The sequence below is a fragment of the Amblyomma mixtum genome, chromosome 5 (assembly GCF_055824585.1).
Source record: "Amblyomma mixtum isolate Tamu chromosome 5, ASM5582458v1, whole genome shotgun sequence".
In the NCBI taxonomy this organism is placed as follows: Eukaryota; Metazoa; Arthropoda; class Arachnida; order Ixodida; family Ixodidae; genus Amblyomma; species Amblyomma mixtum.
In genome coordinates, this window is record NC_143016.1 from 28,891,471 (window position 1) to 28,902,745 (window position 11,275).

Here is an 11,275-nt window from a genome sequence, read left to right on the forward strand (position 1 = left end):
GCCCTAGATCGCAAAGTTGTCTACGTATCAAACAGCCACGTAGGCAGTTGTTTTTTTTTTGTTTTTTTTCAGGAGGTGCCCAAGGTAATTTCTTGTACGGAGGGGTGAGGTTGCGACTGGCTCGATATCGTACGCGGCCCGGGTGATAAGAACAGGTTATGATAAACCAGGTTGTTGGCTGTCGTGTCGTTTAATAACGTTGATACGGCCGGCCCACGGGTTCCGGCGAGAGACAAAGTTCTCACACGCAAAAAGGGCTCTGTGAACTCTGCCACCGATTGCACGACGCCGGCGCTCTAACGTCCACTTCGCTGCGCGAATCTAGCGGGACACAAGAACAAAACTTTCGTAAGAGGTTAAAAACAATAAGCATAAATGAGAGCTGTAGCGGCATCCACTGCTCTGCTTTTTAGGAACAGGGACACTTGCGCCTCGTCCGACGCATGACCGCGATGGGAACGGCCCGAACATGTCCAGCACAGGTAGGTATACGGTGGTCGCAGCAGTAAGCGTGACGCCGGTGCGGGGAAGCTACTCGCGATGCGTTGTGACAGCCAGCACGCTTCACTTGTTTCGACGTCGCCGCCAGCTCTAGGATGCATCGATTACTCAATGCCGCTCCGATGCGCCCCGCACGGTGGCGTCCGCCGAGTGCGATGGGCGTGTTCGTTTGACGCAAGGAGCGCAATGAGGTATGCGAGAGTGCACGTTTATCCTCCTTCGAGAACCCTCGTTCCCAGTCGGCGAGGGAGGCAACGTAATGCGGAAGCAGTGTGAGAACGAAAAAGAAAGCTGTAAGGCAAGAACAACGACCAGCAGTTTGTAGGCCTCCGTTTCAATCAGGCGCTTCGAGCGCTTTACCGTACAGACAATGCGCGCGCTCCGCTTGGCAGCGTCCAAGCCGTCAAACACTAATGCAAGGTTCCTTTTCCGCTTGGGTTTTGCTTTCGTAGGGTGAATTGAGCGTGGAAGCGGGCGTCGATTACTGTGCGTGGCATTTACGAACCACGCTTAGGAAGGAAAGCATGTGTAAGCGTTTTCATTACAACTTAACGTATACACCGAGTTCCCACCGGTAAACATGCGTTCGTATAATGCAACGCAAAGGGGACACATCCTGGTAGAGGAAACAAACGCGCCAAGGAAAGGCTGTCGGTTATTGATACGTATTCGAGTGGAAAGGCTCTCCATTGTCCAGCATTATTTAGAGCCCATTTCTCTGGCCTAACTAGAGGCAGTATACGTGCAAGCACCGGCAGGAGGTTAGTGTAAGTTGTTGTTTGCTGTATTTAAATCGGTAGAATGTGCGCGAAGGAAACGGGCTCGGTGTTGTTGACGCTCCTTCGAGCCATGTATTGAATTTCTTCTTCTGATTTGGCTGTGACATTTTAATCAACCCACTGATTTTTTTTTTTTTTTCAATAGAAAGTTCTGCAGCCTCAGATTATGTAACTGACTCCACCGTTTCTGAATGTTACTGGCAGTGCTACAGTATTTTTTTTTTCAGCATGAAAGAATACGCGCGTTATTATAAAACTCGCAAGCGCAATTAAGTGTCTCAAGGAAGCATTCTGCGCTTGGAGATATGCGTGGTGTCTGCGACTGCAATTGTTAAAAGCGCACAACTGGCCGTCTTGTTCTTGAAAAAATTATTTAAAAAAATTGTTCTTACAGTCCATTAAGACTGGATCAGGAATGCAAAGAACAAAGGAAAAAAGCGAAAACGTCCACTACGCGCCAACACCTCAGAGCTTCGTTCAGGTTCCCAGTGTTAACAGGGGGCACATACGAAAGTACCGTAGGCTTATCTGTACATGAACACGCCATCACTGCTAGAACAGACATCAATACAAACATGAACATCGGTGCGTACCCTGTTTGCTGCTGTCTTTGGTTGGGCTGCTCACTGCAACATCCCATTAGTTTTATTCTTCTGCAGCGCGAAAGTGATGCATGCGGTCGAGCGATCGAGCGTAGCGTTAATAGTATTTCGATTACTCTTCGTGGTAAATGTGTACAATGGACCTGCACGTTTTTCACTCTACTGGAAATAAGCCCCGTCACACACGCAGGATTCAGCTGCATTCAGAGAAATGTTCACTCCCTGGCGGCAGGAGATAATCCCATCGAACCTCCTTGCGTGTAAAAGAACGCTCTATGCAAGCCCTTCGACGAGGCCCACAACTTTATTTGCGGGGATGGCTTTTAATATCGGTGTAATTTATTTGATGCAATTGCTCTCGTTGGACTAGACCTTCACTTCTGTGTGGAATTTGCTTATGATTTCTTAATGTTTTCTTTCCTTTATTGTTCTACTTTACGTACTGTAAATTGTATACTCCTCTTGTTTTATTCCATTTTAGCACAAGTATGCTAACTGCTTTGCATGTACTAATTGTAAACATTTCCAATTATGCCAGTATCCGCTTAGTGCTTATAATATTTCTGCTTTGTATCGATGAGTACTGACTGTGTAAGAGTTCTACCATCGTACATTTTTTTTTTTTTTTTTTGCAGTGGGTTGTTTGTTTAACTTTGAATGTGTTAATTCTGTAGTTTTCTGTGTTTGCTGACGGTTCTGCACACGAGTGGGCTGGGACCTCCGTCAGACATCCATGTGCCTTTAATCTCAGCCTCTCCTCGTACCTCAACGGTAAATAAATAAGGCAAACTTCTTTTAAGGTACGAAACAAGTAGCAGTGGAACACGGTGTCTATGTAAATAACGGTTATAACCCACGCTCTATGTCTCCACACGCCCATCCTCGCTCTTCGGGGCTTTTTGAAGGTCCACCCACTCGGCCGGCGCACGCGTGACGCACTACGTTCAGCCACTGCCGGTGTGGACCCAGCGGGTGCGTGTCCACTCCAGCCGTGGTTCAGCCCACAGGAGGGCGTTGATGAAGAGCGACTTACACGCGACCTCTCATGCTAGGTTACTTACGTCGCCATGTTTTCAACGTTCCTTCTTCTGTGAAACTTTTGCTATATAAAACACTAATTCGTTCCAAACTGGAGTATGCATCATCAGTCTGGGACCCTCCTTATGACAGTCATATTACTGCTCTTGAGATGGTTCAGAATAACTCTGCGCGTTTCATCCTCACTGATTAAAATCGCACTGCAAGCATAACTACTATGAAGTCTAGCCTTTCTCTCCCATCGCTGTCACATCGTCGAAAAGTGTCTCGTATCGCATCATTTCACAAGTTGTACCATCATCCTGTACTGCGCGATCGCCTTATTCCACAGCCATTTTATGTATCCCATCGTACTGACCATAATCATAAAGTCTGTTTAGTTTATTCTAATACCAAATATTTTTCCCAGTCATTTTTGGTGCGTACCTCGCGTGAGTGGAATCACCTTCTCATAGGTATTGCCGACATCACTAATTATGACATGTTCCGCGAAGCTATAGCTAGCATTGTATACTCAGGTGTTATTTAAATTTGTCTCTTTGCTGTATTTTCTAATCTTGATCTTGTGTTTTGCCACTCCCCCTCTGTAATGCCTCTGGCCCTGATGGTGTACAATAAATGAAATGAAATGAAATGTGACCGGCTCGCGCGTCATTCTACATGCGTCTTGCGCGTCCCAGCGGAGCTCAGCAGACGGTCGTCGTCTGCTGACACGCACGTCTTGCGCAACGCTCGGCGCCTGGGATGCTCGAAACACACGCCCGCCAGACCGGCCTCTAACACGTAGCCAGCGCTAGGCGCGTGGTTTCATGCGCTGCGGAACACTCAGCCAGCATTCAAAAACAATCAGTGCACTCACTCCCGGGCTGAGATTGATTAAGCTCAAGGCCAAAAGCGTACAGAGTGGAAAAGAACGAAGGACAGGGATAAATTCACATGCGCACATTGACTTGCACGTGAATTATATTCGAAAAAAAAAAAAAAAACTAAACACTTGTACAGCGTGCGCGGCTCGGCCAGAAAGCAATCTTGCAATTTGCAAAAGGAAGCACTAACAGAACAATAATTGCTTCATCTGAAGATATTAATTTAATGTTCGTTCATATTCGTTTTCATTCTCCTTTCAATTTCATACTCGCTTTTACGCCTGTGCATATATGTCAGGTTTTTCTTTTTTTCAATATACTTCTCTAGTGAGCAAGTTATTGTGAGTGATTACTTCCTCAGCTGGTTCTTTCATTTCGCGGTGAAAGTTCTAAACGTGAGACAGATAATGAACTAGACCATGAAGTTCGCCATCCTGTCAAATAAACCCCTCGGCGGCCGCCATTGAAAACAGAAGACATTAACAAGCGTTGACAGTACATAAACGGTAATGTTAGGCTGTCTACTGTCATTACTGGATTGCCCTGCACAGTACAGGTCGTAAACTAACGAAATCCGAACAAAGTAACAAAACATCGACGCCCAAAATATGAAGAATGTGGTAGATGGGGGTTAAAAGACAGCATAACTTATTTGGAATTTCAAGCAGGTGATAATCTTTTTTTATATATATATAATTGAAAAGGAAGCGCGCCAGTGGTCAACCTTCATCAAACAAGATATTCTTTTTTTTCTGTTCATATCTGAGTATCTAGTTCGCGTTTCTTTTCGTCCGCGATATTACGTCTTGCGTTTCCGGCATGCAGTACACGGAAGACCAAGCGAACTTCTTTTATGTCCTCCCTGATCGAGGCCCGGAAATGCAAATGAACTATCCATGGGAGCCTTTATTTCTAACGGCGAATTCGCTCAACTTGTTTTTTTGCTTGCGGTGGACGTGCATCTGCATGTCGAAAAAGGAAATACTGAACAAACGACCAAGATTCGTCCGTTCCGCGCCGATAACCTGTCAACATCAGCTCATTCGATCGACAAAGAAGAATGGCATAATGCTTGTTCTTCAAAGTTCAGTGAATAAAAAATAATCGGTGACGCGCTTAACCTGGAGCAAACGTTTCAGGACTAAGAGTCGTGAAAAAAGTAAGAAAACTCGGTTTGATGGCTGCCAACAACGAAGTGCACAGCGCACATATAAGAGCAGCCTGCAGATCATGCTCACTTGAACCAGTGACCCAGAGCTGGGGCGCAAAATAATTTTCTCTCTTTCTCTCGCTCTCTGGGCTTATGCGCCTTGGGTGCTAGAAAGTGTGGTTCAGTTTTATAGCGATCGCATCAGAAGTCCCATGGAGCCAAAATGCGCGTAGGTCATAAAATGTGCCAATTGGCTGAAGAAAAGTGACGTGTTTTGAGCGTTTTGAAGCAAAAGCGCGGGGAACGTGGCTCCTCAGGGTGCAGCAGTGATACCGGAGGCAGAAAGCGCCAGCAGTCAGCATATCAGCCAAAATTAGGGGGACACTCAAGCTCCGATTTTAGGTTTGGTTTGGTTTATGCGGGTTTAACATCCCAAAGCGACTCAGGCTGTGAGAGACGCCGTAGTGGAGGGCTCCGGAAATTTCGACCACCTAGGGTTCTTTAACGTCCGCTGACATCGCACAGTACACGGGCCTTTGGAATTTCTCGTCAATAGAAATTCGGCCTCCGCGGCCGGGATCGAACCCGCGTCTTTCGGGTCAGCAGCCGAGCGCCGTAACCACTGAGCCACCGCGGCGGGCTCCCGCCTTTGGGGTATGACACGACAGCGTTAATGGTTATGTGCTACTTTATTCCTAAACTAGTTCATCTGATTACCCACACTAAATAGCATACATCACTAGACATCAGAAGAGACACGACGTCCTCTTTAAGCAAATGGAACGAACTTTCCTCATACTTAAATATTTAACAGCGCAAAAAAAAAAAAACAATGACAAAACACATATAGGTACACGGCAAGACGAAGTGCCAACTTCCAACTTTGAAGTTGGCGCTTCGTCTTGTCATGTACCTATGTGCTTCTTACTGTATTTTGTGAGGAACACAGGATTGTGTGTTCCGGTGGAAACCTAAGGCCGACCTTAGTAGTTTCTTTCCTAAGGATGGAAGGAATAAGAGATGGTTCTTAATTTAGCGGCCCTATGTGGTCCTGGTGCATCGGCAGCTGGCGCAGTAAGAGAGCGCAGTAAACGTTTTTTTTTTTTTTTCAAGGCTGCTTTTCAAGTATGTATAGCCGCAAATGGTTCCTGATGACATGTCTTCATTGACCGCGCGGTGTCATTTGAACGCACGTGCATACACATGACTTATCATTATGACACATCCTCAACTGTGTGGTGAAAACTTGTGAGTCGGTACGCCCATCTTCAGCTGATCTTGTCTCTTTAATCTTTCTCCCACTAGTCCTTCGTATTCATTGCAGCCTTTGTAAAAGGAGCGATAACGTACAAGTGACACAGTTTTACACAAACGCCCGAGCTAATTATCCGCCCTTCATTCAAGGAATTCTTTTGTGTAAATGTATTCTGTTACAAATTATGTCATAACTTTCACTGTTGCAGTCTCGCCACAAAGGGTTGTTTGTTAGGAACGGTGAATTTCTCATCTTGCTCTTTTTTTTTATTAGTGATACCACAACAGCAGTCATTACCCACACCCAGTATAACCCCATAGAGGTAGCCGGAAACTGTGCACGTATGTGCGATCCTCGGGCAGGGAGTAAAAGAAAACGAAGCAGGCCGACGTATACGTCTAATGAGCAAACGTCGTGACGTGCGCCTTGTGTTCGCCGGATCGGGAGCTGCGCTAAGCAATGCCCCAAGGCCGTTGGCGGCGCTTGTGGTCGGTGATCTTAGATCAGGAGCCGCCGGGAGGATTCGTCCTAGACCCGAGGGAGATCTGACCAGCTTCTGACTATGCGGGCACGAGAAAGAACACTGTAGACCGGTGCGCTCAAACGAGCGCTGCGCCCGAAGCTTGGGTGGTGTATGGGCGGGGGTGCTGTGGAAACGCTGTCCGTATAACCATTGACTCGCATATGCGGGCACGTAGAGCACAGAAAACGCGCCTGGTTTTGTTCTTAAAACGTTCCTTGCTGTCATAGTAGCGATAGAAGCTATAGCGAAACAAGTAAAGCGAAAACGGGTTGAGCGGGCTAGTTCTTTAAGGGAAAGACCGTAATCGAACATCGGTATACCTTGCGACATGTATAAGGTACTAAAGAAAAAAATCATGGTAACGGCTGCGAAAAAATAAAACTTCAGGGCCGTTTAACGTTTAAAAGCGTGGGACATACGTGAGATGATATAAACTAATTCAGTATCCTACACTCCTCCTTTCTTCTCTGCACAGCCCTACGCGCATGCAGTAAAGTTGTTTTATATCGATCGAGTTTAGCGCAATCGATTTACCGCGCTCCCACAAGCGCTGTAATCCGATTCGTGTCTCCAACAGAAGTAAATGAAACGTATATTCGTAGCCATAAAACCCACTTGCTTCAATAGTGCGTTAAAAAGGCAATAGAGCAGTACAAAAAAAAAAAGCAACCGGAACAAGAGGCGAGGCGTCTGCGCAGGTACAAACAGAGTCGACGTTTTCGAAAGGCGTGCCCGCTCGGCATTTGTCCGGAGAACAACGTGCTAGCACCGGCGGAGAACACGAAACGGCCCGATTCCCGAACGCTCACAACGCCGCCCGCGGACATTCAGATCCACCGGCGAAGGCGTGGGGGCAGAAAACAATTGAGGAAGCTGAAGTCTGCGCGCGCGAAGAATGGAAAGAACTGCCGTGCACGTGAGAAACACGAAACCCCTGCACGCCCCGCATTTATGTGCTCGCTGGGAAACAATAGACTTCGCCTGTTTCTCGTGTACACATCTAAACGCAGCCCTCGCCCCCCCCCCCCCCCCTTTTTTTTTTCGTGTTCTCTTTGCCTTCTTTTCTCGTTGGGGTTCCCTTTGTAGACCCTTATCCCACGATTGAAGCTTGGCCACGTAGAAAGCATGCGCACACTTTTGACGCACGCGTTCAGTGAACGGGCCAGATTTTGAGGCAGGACTGTGTGCTGGAGTCCGCGGCGTTATCGAGTTTCGCTACCGCCGCCTTGTGGAGACTGTCAAATTTCTCCCAGCGCTGCTCAGGAGGCGGCTGTTGACGTAGTGCACGAAATGCGAAACACAGCGCGTGGGCGTCGTCAAATTGCTACCCCGGAAAACGAACGGGTGGCCTTAAGAATCTATAGCAGGGACTGAGCGAGGTTTTCAGCAGTCAGCGAGTGCTAGTAAACCATTTTGCCGAGCTGCCTCGAGAGCCGATTGCGGATAGGCAGAGTGCGGTACATGTCCTTGAAGCGTAGCGAAAATCGGCATCAAGAAAATGAGGGCAGGACGCTTACGTGCTTTGCGTGCTTTTTCGTAAAGCCTTGTTGAAAGTAACCAAATACTACTACTGCGTTTTTTTTTATTCACACAAAGTGCCGAAAGGCAAAAATTAGAGGGAAAAAAAGTGTAAACCTGCTTTGCATAACAACGCCTGGAGTGGCTAATAGAACTTACACTGCTTGTTGTTTTTAGAAGTTTAGTTTGATATGTGGTCAGTCTAATTACCAACGTTTCTAGAAGAGCGCTTGTGTTCCTTCTCTGCTACGCCATGGTTTACACTGACAGACGGTTATTTGTTACAGAAATATAAAATTGGAGGCGATTAAGCACCTGGAAAAAGAATAAATATAAATTCACACCTTAAAAAGTTGTGGAATGGGGATTTTTAAATCTTGGTGCCATTTTCCTTTCGAGCTTTCTGATACAACTCAAGAATGGAGCAGCAGATGCCCCTCAAAGGAGTCCTCCAGCCATTTGAGTCGACCGACTTCCATGACACCGCGGTTCATCCACTTAAGCCGTGGCTAATCTCCATTAATTTGCCATAACTTGCAATTTCACTCTAGCCGGCACAAGACAAATTGTCTGGAGGGGGTTGCCCAATGAGACCGGTCAAAGACGAAAGGGGGAGAATCGGTACAGACGCCATTGGCTGGAGGGGCTCCTCTGAAGGACATTTGCCGCTTCGTTCTTGAGTTGTATTAGACTAAGCAAATGCTGAAGTATGCGTCATCTCTCATATTCACAGTGCATTTCGCTAATTATAGTTTACCTGCTCCAACTTGCTGCGTGGTGTAGAGTCATGGATGCAGCTTGAACAGTACAGGTCTTGGGGGAGTAACTGTTTTGTTTGAAGTGTGTGGCCATAATCTCATTGAAACTTTAACTTCCTCGCGAAACAACAAAAGTCATTCGGCAGCAAACCTGGTAAACATCATAAGATCTCCGTAGGAGATTCATAAGCAAATGTTTCAATGAAAACTCGTTACTGTGTCAGAAAGCCGGGTCGTTAGCCTCACCTCGTTTTTCAAGCCGTAAAAATAGGCGTTCAGATCAACCATGAAATTTTAAATCATTCTTGCGAGGGAATATAACTTAATCTATGTGGTGATTCAGGCCCCGAGTGGTCTTCGTGAAATTTAAAACAGCTAGGTCTCTCAGCTGAGGACACCGGCGGTTTATCCAGTTTTTTCTCGTAACGACCGCCGCGAAACTCTGTCCTGTGGGAATATGTCGAGAGGAAAAACTGATAAGCACAGTAAAAGGAAGTCTTGCCAGCAGTGCATTTATTGCGAAAACTCGCAAAGGCGTTCCGTATACGATCTCTAGTGTGGCTATACTTGCTGCCTATTGCACTTTCCTCGTCTAATTTTCTGCATAAGCATCCTGCCCTAAATATTGTGCAAACGTCCTCTCAAATAACGCACACATTCAAAAAGGGCGCCGGTTACTTTGTCGCTACTTTTGCGCATGCAGGCACTAATCCTCTTTCGTATACAATCGTGCCGCACGCGGGCGCATTAATCTTCCTTTGCTGTTTTATCGTAAGAAATTCGCGACGCAGGCTCACTGTCTTGTTCTCCCCCGAGTCCTTCACTTAATCGTTCTGCAGCTAGGTCGTGCTCTTCCTATTGCTATGTTGTGATAGCGCGATGGAAAAGGTGAAATATATTTTGCTCGAAGTGAAACCTGAGGTCTCCTTGGGATTGCGCTTAGCAGAGAAGCCGAGGTGAGATGAGCACGGAGGAAGGGGGGGGGCACTGCATAACCAAGTAATGCTCACTCGAAAAAATATACAAAGAAGGAAATGATTCCGAAACACACATGCAGCTGTGTGCACGAAAAAAAGCAAGGACGACAGAAGGAGATGCCCTCTAATGGGAACAGCCGGTATCCGGTCACAGACTGCTTCGTAACGATCTCAGTAAGATAAAGTTGGCTTCCCTGGCGAACAGGAACTGTATCTTAACTAAGGTGTAGTGTCGCACGTGTCCGGTAGTTAAGATATTGTACAAAACCATTAATTCCAGCGGAAATTTCATTTTTATTTATTAGAACACTCACAAAAATTCCTCTTCCTTCATTTACTGTTGAACGGGCTTGGAAGTCCTGTTCATTTTTAACTAAGCTCATTCTCTGCTATTCAAGTAGGTGAGCGTTTATTGTCTTAGTTTCCTGACAGTCATGCTCCTGTCATAAAAAATACTGACTGACATTCATTACTGATGCGAAACTTCTATGCGGCAAGCGATAAATCAAATTACTTTATGTTCATGATTTTTTTCCCCGATTTGTCAGCAGCTTACAACACTGCATAAGCTATTGAAGAATAAAAACACGGAACCTTTACTCCCTTGATCACAAATTAGTTTTTTGCTTAAAACCCAAACTAATCCCAAATGCAAACACTTTAAAGCATCACGCAAAACTATGGGGACACTTAATTACATTACGTGTGGTGAATGAGGTGGCATTAGAATTAGCAAATTTCAGATTTCACAACGCCGGATTTTTTTTTTCATGCTGCGGCTTCTGTTTGCAGTGGTGCAGGTGGAGAGGGGGGCTGGTGAAGAAAGCCGGCGAGGGGAAGTGGCAGGTGTGGCAGTTGTCAGGTCACGTGATGCAATCACGTCATGATTGTCTCGACCAATCCGCTAAATTTTTGACAAAACGAACACAAGGTCTTCCCCTCCTTACGAGGCTGTTAACGCTATCGCATTTATAAGACTGTATACCGTACACATGATGGCCAAGCTATATTCATAGCTTATACGAAAGGTACGATAAGCAGAATGCCACTCTTCGCTGCGCTTGCCTAAGCTTAGCCGTAGAGCCAGCGCGTACAGCCACGGCCGGTCTCGACGCGCTCGCTCGCTCGTCGAGAACGGCCGTGGCAGAGCTAACACCAGAGAAGCTGTTTCCGTGAACTCGCCGAGAAGGAATGTCCACAGTTGAGTACGCGTCTTGATTCTAGCCACGCATATTTTCATTTCAGAAAGGAATCCCTAATACCAGACACATGGAAGTTTCTTTTTTCTTTCTTAATTCACGAAATTCA